We start from the raw sequence: 12660 nt of genomic DNA, 5'->3' as shown, positions 1-12660 counted from the left end.
AGGACACACATGCGCCTGGCGTGTTTCTCCAGCCACCGAGGCCAGGATTCAAACCACGGGGGTGCCGTGTGGGATGACGCTTCCTTAACTGTCAGGCTGTGGACCGGCTGTGGCCATGTTTAAACTTGGTTTGGATGCTGTGCGCACTCTTGCAGCTGTGACCGGGTCTCTGCCCAGCCAGTTGCCCTACATTCTTACCCGGTTTTTTATGTTTGGTATAGGGCGCATGTGCTCACGGGAGAGAGACAGTGAGACAGAGAGGGGAAGTGAGAAGTCATCTTGGTAGGGATGGCCACGCCATAATCCCTTCTCCTCCATGCTCCTTGGGATTTGGGGCATGCAAGCACACGCACCTGGCATGATTTCAAGCTGCAGGGTCCAGGACTCCACTGTGGAGTCTGCCATGTGGAGTCCGACACCTTAACCACCATGCCATCTGCTGGCTATCCCTAAATTCTTAAAAACCAGTGGCTGAGGTGCTGGCAGACCAGAGCTGGATGGCGCGAGCAGGGGAGCAGTGTCTGAAAGGCTCTGCTTCTCTTCCTTCCTTAGAGAAGGTGGCTCCCCTCCCCCTCCCCAGACAGCCCTCCCTGGGCAGGATAGCGTGGGCAGGCCTGGGCTCACTAGCCCAGAGGCCCACAGTGGCTTTCTCCCTACACTGTAAAAAGAGAAAATAAACAACATAACTGCTCCCCTACCCCCGAGCCCCTGTGTCAGACAGATTTAAAAGGCTGGTGACGAAGCTCTTGTGTGTTTGAGGACACTTGCAAGAAGCCTGAAGATTGCGCTGTGGTTTTGGGAGAAATGAGTGTTTTTGATGACAGGCAAAAGGACGTCTTAATTATCCACAGGCTGGGGACCGGCTGTGGCCATGTTTAAACTTGGTTTGGATGCTGTGCGCACTCTTGCAGCTGTGACCGGGTCTCTGCCCAGCCAGTTGCCCTACATTCTTACCCGGTTTTTTATGTTTGGTATAGGGCGCATGTGCTCACGGGAGAGAGACAGTGAGACAGAGAGGGGAAGTGAGAAGTCATCTTGGTAGGGATGGCCACGCCATAATCCCTTCTCCTCCATGCTCCTTGGGATTTGGGGCATGCAAGCACACGCACCTGGCATGATTTCAAGCTGCAGGGTCCAGGACTCCACTGTGGAGTCTGCCATGTGGAGTCCGACACCTTAACCACCATGCCATCTGCTGGCTATCCCTAAATTCTTAAAAACCAGTGGCTGAGGTGCTGGCAGACCAGAGCTGGATGGCGCGAGCAGGGGAGCAGTGTCTGAAAGGCTCTGCTTCTCTTCCTTCCTTAGAGAAGGTGGCTCCCCTCCCCCTCCCCAGACAGCCCTCCCTGGGCAGGATAGCGTGGGCAGGCCTGGGCTCACTAGCCCAGAGGCCCGCAGTGGCTTTCTCCCTACACTGTAAAAAGAGAAAATAAACAACATAACTGCTCCCCTACCCCCGAGCCCCTGTGTCAGACAGATTTAAAAGGCTGGTGACGAAGCTCTTGTGTGTTTGAGGACACTTGCAAGAAGCCTGAAGATTGCGCTGTGGTTTTGGGAGAAATGAGTGTTTTTGATGACAGGCAAAAGGACGTCTTAATTATCCAGAGGCAGCCACTCTTCTCTGCGAGCTGCCGTGGTAACGGGATTACCAGCCAGCCTGCAGAGCCCACTGACAGCCGCCAGTGTGGATTGGCCACGTGTGTCCCTGTAGCCGGGCACCCGTCCACAGCGGCGCCTCAGCTCAAGGGAGGGCGGTGAGTGTGGGAGCAGCCTGACCTTGGAGTGAAGGAGGGGTAGGGGCCATCTGCCTGGGGGTCCTGGGCTGCACCCTGGCTGCTCCTCTGGTAACCTCTCTCCACCAAACCCCAGGTCCGTCCCATGAGCGAGTGCACTCCTGGGCGGTTGTCCTCCCTGGAGAGCCCCAGGAGAGAAGTCCTGAGCCAGGACTGGGACAAGGGGAGCTGGGTATCTTAGGACTGCCGAGGCCCACGTTCTTGGGTTCTGCATCTCTCCCCACCTCCCAGGGAGCCTGCAGCCCTGGAGAGAAGCAGGCGGTGGCTTCCTGGTCTCCAAATGGCCCGTGGAGATGGGAATTGGGAAAGATCTGTGTTGGCTGGAATGGAGCGAGGAGAGGGCAGGAGAGGAAAGGGCTTCCTGCTCCTCAGAGGACTCCAGTGTCCCTGAGCGCCCCTGGCGGGCTGGGCAGCACCTCCAGGGCACATTCAAACCAGATCCTGAGCCTGCAGGTGCCACGTCATGGCATGTCCTGGGCCAGCTCTGGCTTCCACAAGCCCCTGACCGTACCTGCCTGGGGACCCGAGCCCAGACTTTGGGGGGGGTCCCTGATGTCCGCGGTCCTCACTCACGGTGGAGCTCAAATCTTGTAAGGCTGACCTGAGCCCCTGAATTTGACCTGGCTGAGCTGAAGAAGGGGGACAGGAGGGGACTTGCCTATTGAGGAGCTGGTCTACAGAGAAGGTCCCACCTTTGCTGGAAGGTTCTCTATGCCTGCTCCCCCGCACTCTCCACCCCTGCTCTAAAGTGTGGGTGTCGCTGCCTGGCCCTATCCTAGTCCTTGTCCCTCCTCTTCTCCATGAAATCCAGTCAAAAGGCAAATGAGACACCCCCCAACCCCCTGCAGAGAGATGCTTATGTCTCCTCCCAAGCCCGAGAGCTGGAGGGAGGGAGATGGCCAGCACGCCCAGCTGGAGAGGTGGCCGCCCACCAGCCCGCCGCCGACGTGGGAGTTTGGGAGCCCGCCAGGCCTCTTCAGCGTCTGTCAGGATCAGGCCCTGGAGACCAGCAGACTCGGCCATGTCTGGCTGCTGGCGGCTGCACTGCCTGCTCCCTGCAGGACAAAGGCCCTTTATTTCGGGGGACTTCCCCCTGGCTCTCAGCAGTAAAGCTACATTGTCAGGCGTTATTCTTCCTGCCGTGTCTGCACACCCTCCTGTGGCGTGTGCTTTATCTGTAGCTCATTTACTTCCCAAATTACCCCGGGGCAGGATGAGTGTGCAGAAGCATGCATGTCGATTACTGGCCCCTCGTTCTGTGGGGAAACCGAGGCCAGGCCGTGTACCTGAGAGCCCACAGTGAGAGCTGTGGTCAGCCTCCAGGCTGGGGAGTCGCCCTGCGTCTTCCCGCACCCCACCTCTGTGAGCCCCCGTGTGAACCGTCCCTGCAGGGAGCAGAGCCTGGGCCCCGGTTTGGTCCTGGAGAGCTGAAGCCAAATTGCCAGTGCTGTGGGCCCCGGCAGGGCAGGTGGCCATGGCACGCATTAGCAGTCCCAGAAGCTCGCGGTGATAAAAGCATCTAGTGGGGACCTTTAACTTAGGGGCCACCTGAGGCCACCAGGTGATTAGCAGAGAGCTGGTGCAGCTCTGGGTGCCGGACCTAGGGCACCATCTTCCCCAGGTCGTGCCGTCACCAGAAGCAGGGAGGCTACCCTGGGTCACCAGCCCAGCCCTGCCAGTAGTCACCCTTGCCCTTTGCTGTGTCTTGGAAGATGCCCCGTGACTGTCCTAAGAGCTAGTCCCTGGAGCGGGCTGAGCTGCTGTGATGGGGAGACCCAAGGAGCTCTGCTTGAGGGGCCTGAGTGTCCCTGAGCCACCTGTCCTGTCCTCTCCACAAGCCCCTGACCATGGCCGCACCATGAGGGAGTGGAAGAAGAGGTGGGCAAACTGAGTTCCGAGAGCCCAGAGGAGCAGAACCCAAGTTGCAAGCGGAAAAGGGGGCCTCTCCAAGAAACCCCGATAACCCGAATTGTAGCAGCCCCAGATAGTCCCAGGCACCCTCTGAGCTGCAGCTTGAGCATGTTCTGCCTGTTTGGGGGGAAGGGTGGCAGAGGACAGAAGCCAGGCAGACCGCAGTGACAGAGGTGGGAGCGTCCCCCGAGCGGGAGAAGGCCAGGTCAGCGAAACGGAGCCACCAGCGTACATAAAGCTGACCGTGTAAACCTCGGGACGGACAGCTGCCGTGGCTGGCCTGGTGGCTGGAAAGGTCCTCTCTTGTATGTCAAGACAGAAAACAAAGCAGAGTCACTCAGACTCCCACGCCTGGCAAGGCCACCCCGCCTCCTCGTCACATGGTGGCCTTGTGCCCAGCCGACACTTCCTCCACACATTGGAAGGGCCCCTCATCTGCTGGGGGGCCCTTTTCCAAAGTGACTTCCCACCTCTTCACGAGGAGACTGAGATCCCAGCATTGTCGCAGGGATAAATCCTGGCAGACAGATGTGGGCCACTGGGAGGCCATTTCTGTGACCCTCTGTCCCCACCTAGTGACCCCCACGTGGTGAAGCAGTCCCCAGTGACCCCGACACTGCCTCATGGCCACTCTGCCTGTGTCATGGCAAAGCAGAGACTCAGGACGTTTAGTTTGAAGTGTGGTCCCAGCCACCTGGCGGCTCTGGCAAGGCTCTGTAAGCTGGAGGGAAGGTGTCGCTGTTTACAGCTGAGGCACTGAGTCCCCAAGAAGTTGGAGACTGTAGCCAGGTTGAGCTGGTCAGAGGAGAGCCAGGACACGCAACGGCAAAGTTCCATGGAGCGGGCCATCGGCTATGGCTGGAGACCGCTCTAAATGTCACAAGGTGGGGGCCCCATCTGGTGGGTGGAGGCTGCCATGCTGCTGAACACCCCATAGAGCACAGAACAGCTCCCCTGTGCTCCGTGATGAGCATTATCCAACCCCCAAGACGCCAGCAGCACCGCGGCTGGGCGCCACGTGCCAGGCTGTACTCCCCCTGGCTCCAGAGCCCTGACTGTCCCCATCTGGGAGTCGTCCAATAAGTTGAAGCTGCCTGAGCAGCGGCGGTGGCCACCTCCCTGCCCTGAGTTCAAGTCACTCCAGCCGAGCAGCCATCTGGCATTCCTAGCAAGTCAGATCAGTCGTTGGCAAATCTGTGTGACAATGGCCACTGTCTGGGGCTTTCGTAGGGACCCCTCGACTGGATGGAGAAACCCTCCAGGATGGACAGGAGGGTGAGGCTGAAGTCCCTGCCAGTAACTATCTCGGGGACTGCCAGGATCCTGGCCCCCTCCATGGCATCTGAGACGCACCTTTGGGGAAGGGCTTGAGCGTGGGTGGGGCGGGAGGCTGGCTCACGGCACCGTCCACGTGTGTGCTTTCGGGAGTGCCAACCCTCTGTACCACGTACGGTTTTACGGAAACCTTATTCTTGTAACTTCCCACTCTCCAGATCCCCGATTCTTTGTGCCAAGAGAATCAGAAACCTTTCTGTGTCTTACCAGTATTTTCATAATCAACTTGTAACTGTAAGCAGTTTACTTAATAAAAGTATTTTAACTATTCTTGTATCCTTTCTACTCCAAACCTGGTTTCACCAGGAGCTCACTGACATTTTCTGCAGTGAAAAGGCTCTTTCTAATGTCGGAGTTCAACGTGCTCTTTTGATTGAAAACATCTAACCTTAAAGGCTGTAAAAACGTGTCTGTGAATTCTCCCTTCGTTAGCCTTGTGGCGGGTGTGGGTGTTTTTTTTTTTAATGTCGGAGTTCAACGTGCTCTTTTGATTGAAAACATCTAACCTTAAAGGCTGTAAAAACGTGTCTGTGAATTCTCCCTTTGTTAGCCTTGTGGCGGTTGTGGTCATTTTCTATGATAATTAAACAAAGAAACATTAACTCCCGTGTCTGGCTCTGATCTGTGCTTCATATAAAGGGGACGATCCATGCATCTTGAAAGGCTCAGTTCCACTGTCACCTCCATTCCGGTGCTGTCCTGCCTCCCCTTCACTGTCCAGAGCCCGCTCCATCACAACCCCTCGAGCCAATCACAGAAGCTGCCTTCACTTCCCCGTGAGTTCTGCCCTCGGAGCTCCGTGCTGTCCTACTGGGTGTTTTATCCCCAACACCAAGCATAGGAGCCAGCTCTTGGCAGACAGCCAGCAAATACTCGGCGAATGAATGAATGATCCTCAACAAGGCTCCCAGTCCACGTCTGCACCACAGGAGCCCTGAGCATGCAACTGTAGCTCTAATCATTCATTCACTAATAATGGCCCACATTTTATAGGATTGGAAATTTGTCAGAACCACCCCCTTGTACAAAGACCACTGCAACCTGGCGCAAGGACTACTGCCAGGACACCTTCCCGGGACCGCCTGTCCAACCTCGGACTGATGCTGCCCGTTACTGGTTCTGATAGCCAAGGATCGTCACCCCAGAATGACTGATGTAATTCCCTCTCCTCCTCCCCTCCCACCTTTAAAATGTGCTTGAGGATTTTCCTGATGCACACGTTCAGGGTGACCTGAATGTGTCCATGCAGGTGACGTGCCAGCCACAGTCCTCGCACTCAAATCAACATTCTTTCCATGTTAGTATACTTTGCCTCAGTGCATCTTTGTAGGTTGCCGAGCACTCGCCAGGTGCCTAGTGCAGTTCTGAGCTCTTGGATGTACATTAGCTCCCTCGATGCCCTCAGGAACTGGAGAGTCGGTGGCGTTGTCCCCATCTTACAGATGAGGAAACGGAGGCATGGACAGCTGTCTGGCCTGAGGCCACGTAACTGCTGAACTGGGACTGAAACCCTGGTTCTGGGTCAGCCCTGGGCCCAAGCTCAAGAAAGCAGCAGCTGCATCTCTTGTTGGTAGAAACCCTGAAGAGTCAAAGCTAGCCAGCTCTGTGGAGACACCAGAGCAGGGCTGCTCCCAGCCTGTCAGCTGCCTGGCAGGTAAGTGAGCCAGGAGAGGAGCTAGATCCAGACAAAAGGTGTTCCTTAGCATCAAGTCTAATGTCGGAGACTGCACAGACTCCTTAGGTAGCAGGTAAAGCCAAACCCTGAGGACTGCCTGGAGGAGGCGAACTGAACTTTGCTCAGAATCTGGAGAAGCAGGTGCACAGCAGAAGGGTGCATGGGACTAGGGTTGGAAGGCCAGCTGGAGCCTGAAGGGCAAGGAGCAGTGGGGGAAGGCTTGACTCTTGGTTGGGAGCTCTGGCGGGCAGTGGGTCCCATTAGCTGTACCTACATCGTAGCAGTCCAGAGCAGGCAGGCGATGAGGGAACAGAGCAGTGGCTCCTGAGGACCTCTCGTACCTGCCACCACGTCTGCCCTGCCACCACTCGGCCAGTAAGCTCGCCTCCCGCCCACGCAAAGATGGCAGGGGCGCTCACACAGCCCCATGGGCCATATTCTCAAGGCTGAAGAGCGCCATTTGGAAACAGCAGGAAGGGCTAGGGCCAGGCTTTCCGAGAAAGGGAGGCATCACGTTCAGTGCTGCTGAAGGTACATGTATATGTATTATCTCACGAGCCAGAGGAGGCAGGTTCGGCACCCGGATCCTGGGCACGCACATGCCCGTGGGGCTCAGAGCGGTCTCTGGATGCAAACTGGCAACCTTCCCACATGGCCGGCCTCTCAGAGCCTCGTGTTTCACCGCTACGCCACAGCACAGCCCGCTAAGTTTGTAAGTGGAGACGCTGAAGCCATGCCCTCATCCCGACCATGTCCCTGCCGCCCGACCCCCCTCCCCTGAATTTGGACTGACTTCACATTTACAATATCTTTTTGGCTTTATCCATTTGGCTTGTAAATGCCTCGGTCCCCTTGCTGTTTGCCTGTCCCCAGGCACCCTGGACAGTCTACTGGGGGGACTCGGTTTCCTGGGGCAGAAGGTCGAGAGGCGACATCAGGCCTATGAAGGGCAAGGTGTGGCCAGCCAAAGCTCTTCACGTCTGTCCAGAGCTAGTGTGGACACGCCTCTCTCCCTGGGGAAAAGCCTACCATCTTGTTAGCTGTGCACCCCTCTGGAGACAGAGCCCCATCCCCAGCTCACCCTCATGTCCCCATGCCCAGCCCAGGGAGGCTGTAATATTTCCCATGAGTGAGCAGACAAGCGAGAAGAGCTGGGATGCAAACCACAGCCTCCCTTCAGTGCCCGTGGAGCGGCCATTCTTGCATCCGCTCCCCAGGGTTGCCTGAGATGAAGGGGTAGAGAGGGGCTGGGATAGGGGACAGGGTTCGGAGACCATCTGGGCCCCTAGAGGTTCTGGCCAGGTGGGCTTGTTTTCATAACTGCCCGCCGCCTTGTTCCCAGAGCCCGCCTTCCCCGGGGATGTCTGCTCAGGCTCCTGCAGAGTGCCGACCAGGCAGCGGGGCCAGCCCCACATTAACGAGCAGACAGGCCAGGCTGTGGACCTTCTCTGCAAACAGCACAAACAACATTAGCTCCCATGGCAACGGGCAGCCAGCACTGGCATGGCACTGCCCTTCGGCTCTGCAGGCATCTCCAGGTCTGACTCTGGATAGGCACTGGCATTTCCCTGCCCAGCCCTCCACCAGGCTCCTGTCACAGCTGGGCAGGGCACCTATTCTTGGTTGGGGGTGCAAGGAGGGAGCAAATGCTCCGCTGAAGACAACAGGGTGTGAGTGTGGGATAACTGGAGCCTAGGCTGGGCTGGGGTCAGAGGAGGCCTCCCATCCCGAGTGGCAACCCAGCTGGACGGCCCTGTCTCCAATTTTCAGAAAGAAAAACTAAAGTTCATTTACTTGTTTATTCGACGCACCTGATCGAGCCCCTTCTCTGAGCCAGTTACTGCTCTAGACATGGGGGACAACTCAGAGCCCCGCACCCTTCTGATGGCAAAGGTAGATGAGAAACAAATACCAAAATAAAAAATATGATCAAATAGTGAGAAGTGTGGGCGACATAGAGTGAGTGTGAGCTGGAGGGATGGTCAGGAAACTTTCCTCCAGGGAACAGGGGTGGAAGTTACTGAGGCCAGAGTGACCATTCAGACAGGCCGTTTGATGTGTCCTGGCCACTCTGAGGCACTAGGTGCAGGGGGAGTTCGTACTCAGTTCTTCCAAAGTGCTGTCTCAGCAGAACCCTGGGAAATGGCACAGCTGTGGTTCAGATGACGGCTAGATCCTCGAAGGCTCACGTTTCGGGATTCGGCCCTGGTGTAAATGACCTTGGGAGGGGGGAACACTTTAGGAGCTGAGGCCCAATGGGCGGCATTAAGCTCAGGAAGGCTTTGCTGGCATATATGCATTCATGTGAGACCCGGTGAGTCCACCTCTCATGGAGGGGCTTAGTTCCCCTGAGAGCAGGTCATTATAAAAGGAAGATGGCCTCCTCCGTCTCTCCGCACATGCCCTCTGCCCTGATGGCCGTGTTGTGATGTAGCTAGCCTAAAGCCTTTTGACTCTGCAGCCACCAAAATCGTGAGCCAAATAAACCTCTATTCTGTATAAGTCACCCAGTCTTGGCATCTCTGTCAGCAGCCAGTAGTGGACCAAGACAAGCACCACTCATTCATTCATCCATCCACTCTTTCACTGTGCCTCAGTGCTGAGCTTCGCTGACAAGAATGCAGCCTGGTTCCCATCCCCATAGTCCCTCTCAGGGGCCATGACTGTGCTTGGCGCTTCATGGCCCAGTTCCCTAAGATCCAGCCTCTAAAAGCACCTCATCAGCCAAGCTTTCCATGTGGGCAACAGCAGCAGGGGACTGCCCTCCTTGGAGAGTGCCCAGGTGCTCTGTACCCCAGTGGCCCTCTCCTAAGCTCCCGCAGGTGCCCCAGGATTTGGTGGCCCCAGCAGTCAGGCTTTGCTGCCGAGTTCCCAGGGAGCTGTGTGCTACCAGCATGCATTGTTTCTCCTTTTGGTTCTGCACCCCGTCGTCTTTGGGGAAGCCACACCCTCAGCCTATGCACTGGGTCCAGCCCAGGCTCAGAGATCTTACTGCCTCATGGCTGCAACGATCCGAGCAGCGTGGGCATGAAGCTCTAACCCAGCCAGCCGATTGCTTGTAATAGTCCATTCCCCTGCAGCCCTTGTGACTACAGGGCCAAGCAGGTGCAAGCCGAGTGGATACCCTGACCTGTGTGGGAGGCCCAGAAAGCAGAGCTTGGATGGGAGACCGTCTCTCTTTCCGATGGGTGGCTAACCAGGAGGATGTGAGACTGCCACCGCAGATGCCATCTTGGCACTGTGAGAGAAAAGCCATGGAAGGAAGCAGAGCTCATAGATGGAAATGCAGAGATTGGTCCCTGATAGGTCTCAGGGGATGCCTGGATGACACCATTCCTGAAGGGCTATGCACAGGACTCTCACTATGTGAGCTAATTAATTCCCTGTATATTTGAGTTTGAGGGTTTTTTGTTTGTTTTGTTTTTGCCCGTTATAACAGAAAGAGTCCTGACTGATACTCTTTCAATGAACTCTGACCTCTAACTTATATGGGAGATGGCGCAGCTCAATATGGGGTGCTCCAGGGGCCCCGTCTGCTCATTGTCAGCCACCTCGGGGTCCCTGCCTTGCTGCCACCTCAGTCTACTCCTACTCTCATCCAGGCCTTGCCCCTGTGGCTCACACCTCGAGTCCAGCCATGGGTCCAGCTTTTCTGGGGTGACACTCTATCCCTGGTCTTGGCCTTGGCCGCTGGCCTTTGCTGGGCCCAGGTACTGCCCACCACTGAGTCCCAGCATCCAGGACCTGAACCCAATACCAGCCTGCACCTGCCCCCAAAGAACTAGGATGTGCCAGACAAACTCTCCTTATTTCTGCTCCCTACCAGGGGAGGAGTGGGGACAGGAGGGTAGACAGACCCAGTTCAGCCCTGCGTAATTACCGTCGCTCTGGGGAGCCAACCACCATCAACATAAGCACAGCACTTGACAGTTACCAACGGACTGAATGTTTGTGTCCCTCCAAAACTCTTTTTGTTGTCTTCGTGCTCTGTGGGTGTTGTCTTAAACAGTATCTTGCTGTGTCACTGTCCTCCTACCTCAGCCTCCCCAATAGCTGGCCGCAGGTGTGCACTGCCATGCCTGGCTTTATAGGGTGTCCTGGAAAGTGGACCTGGGCTTCCCACATGGCGTCAGCTCGGAGAGCAGCAGCTCCCAGGGCACAATACTGCAGCTGCCCCTCTCCGGAACATCCCCATATTGAAATCCTCACCCCCGTGTGATGGTTTTGGGAGGTGTGGTCTTTGGGAAGTGACGAGGTCAGCAGGTGGACCCCTCGTGAATGGGACTGGTACCCTGACGGGAGGACCCAGACAGCCTTCGGACCCTCTTCCTGCTGGGTGAAGAAAGCCTGAGAAGAGCATCTGCATCCTGGAAGCAGGCCCTCACCGGACCCCAGCCGTACTGGCACCCTGATTGTGGACTTCCAGCCTCCAGAACCGCAAGAAATACTTTTCCACTTCGTGAAGGCAACCAGTCAACAGTGCTTAGTTTATAGCAGCTCGAACTGAGGCATCTCACGTGCATTTCCTAACGTGATCACATGGTGGCCCCGTCCTGTGTTCTGCCCAGATGCCCTGGAGGACCTGGACCATCTGGCTTGCCCCACCCAGTTGTAGCATTCTCCCAGCCATGACGCATGCACCTGCCTTCCGACTATGGAGGCAGCAGCTCTGCCCATGTGGAGAAAGGGCTTCCCCCCTCCCACAGAGTAGAGCCGCTGGCTGTCCAGTGCCCAGTCCCAGTGCCCAGCCCCTTTGCCTACCCTGGGATGTAACAAAGCACACCCGAGAGCTCCTGCAGGATCAGCTGATGCTGCCCTCTGCAGGACTTTGTCTGAAACTGCGACCCTTGCTTTGTGCCTGCTTGCCCGGTCCTGCTCCTGGATGCCCACTCACATGCATTCTTTTTCCAGCCATGGGTCCAGCTTTTCTGGGGTGACACTCTATCCCTGGTCTTGGCCTTGGCCGCTGGCCTTTGCTGGGCCCAGGTACTGCCCACCACTGAGTCCCAGCATCCAGGACCTGAACCCAATACCAGCCTGCACCTGCCCCCAAAGAACTAGGATGTGCCAGACAAACTCTCCTTATTTCTGCTCCCTACCAGGGGAGGAGTGGGGACAGGAGGGTAGACAGACCCAGTTCAGCCCTGCGTAATTACCGTCGCTCTGGGGAGCCAACCACCATCAACATAAGCACAGCACTTGACAGTTACCAACGGACTGAATGTTTGTGTCCCTCCAAAACTCTTTTTGTTGTCTTCGTGCTCTGTGGGTGTTGTCTTAAACAGTATCTTGCTGTGTCACTGTCCTCCTACCTCAGCCTCCCCAATAGCTGGCCGCAGGTGTGCACTGCCATGCCTGGCTTTATAGGGTGTCCTGGAAAGTGGACCTGGGCTTCCCACATGGCGTCAGCTCGGAGAGCAGCAGCTCCCAGGGCACAATACTGCAGCTGCCCCTCTCCGGAACATCCCCATATTGAAATCCTCACCCCCGTGTGATGGTTTTGGGAGGTGTGGTCTTTGGGAAGTGACGAGGTCAGCAGGTGGACCCCTCGTGAATGGGACTGGTACCCTGACGGGAGGACCCAGACAGCCTTCGGACCCTCTTCCTGCTGGGTGAAGAAAGCCTGAGAAGAGCATCTGCATCCTGGAAGCAGGCCCTCACCGGACCCCAGCCGTACTGGCACCCTGATTGTGGACTTCCAGCCTCCAGAACCGCAAGAAATACTTTTCCACTTCGTGAAGGCAACCAGTCAACAGTGCTTAGTTTATAGCAGCTCGAACTGAGGCATCTCACATGCATTTCCTAACGTGATCACATGGTGGCCCCGTCCTGTGTTCTGCCCAGATGCCCTGGAGGACCTGGACCATCTGGCTTGCCCCACCCAGTTGTAGCATTCTCCCAGCCATGACGCATCCACCTGCCTTCCGACTATGGAGGGAGGCGATC

Source organism: Tupaia chinensis, unplaced genomic scaffold (genome assembly GCF_000334495.1).
Source record: "Tupaia chinensis unplaced genomic scaffold, TupChi_1.0 Scaffold143913_1, whole genome shotgun sequence".
Lineage (NCBI taxonomy): Eukaryota > Metazoa > Chordata > Mammalia > Scandentia > Tupaiidae > Tupaia > Tupaia belangeri.
This window is presented reverse-complemented; position numbering follows the sequence as displayed.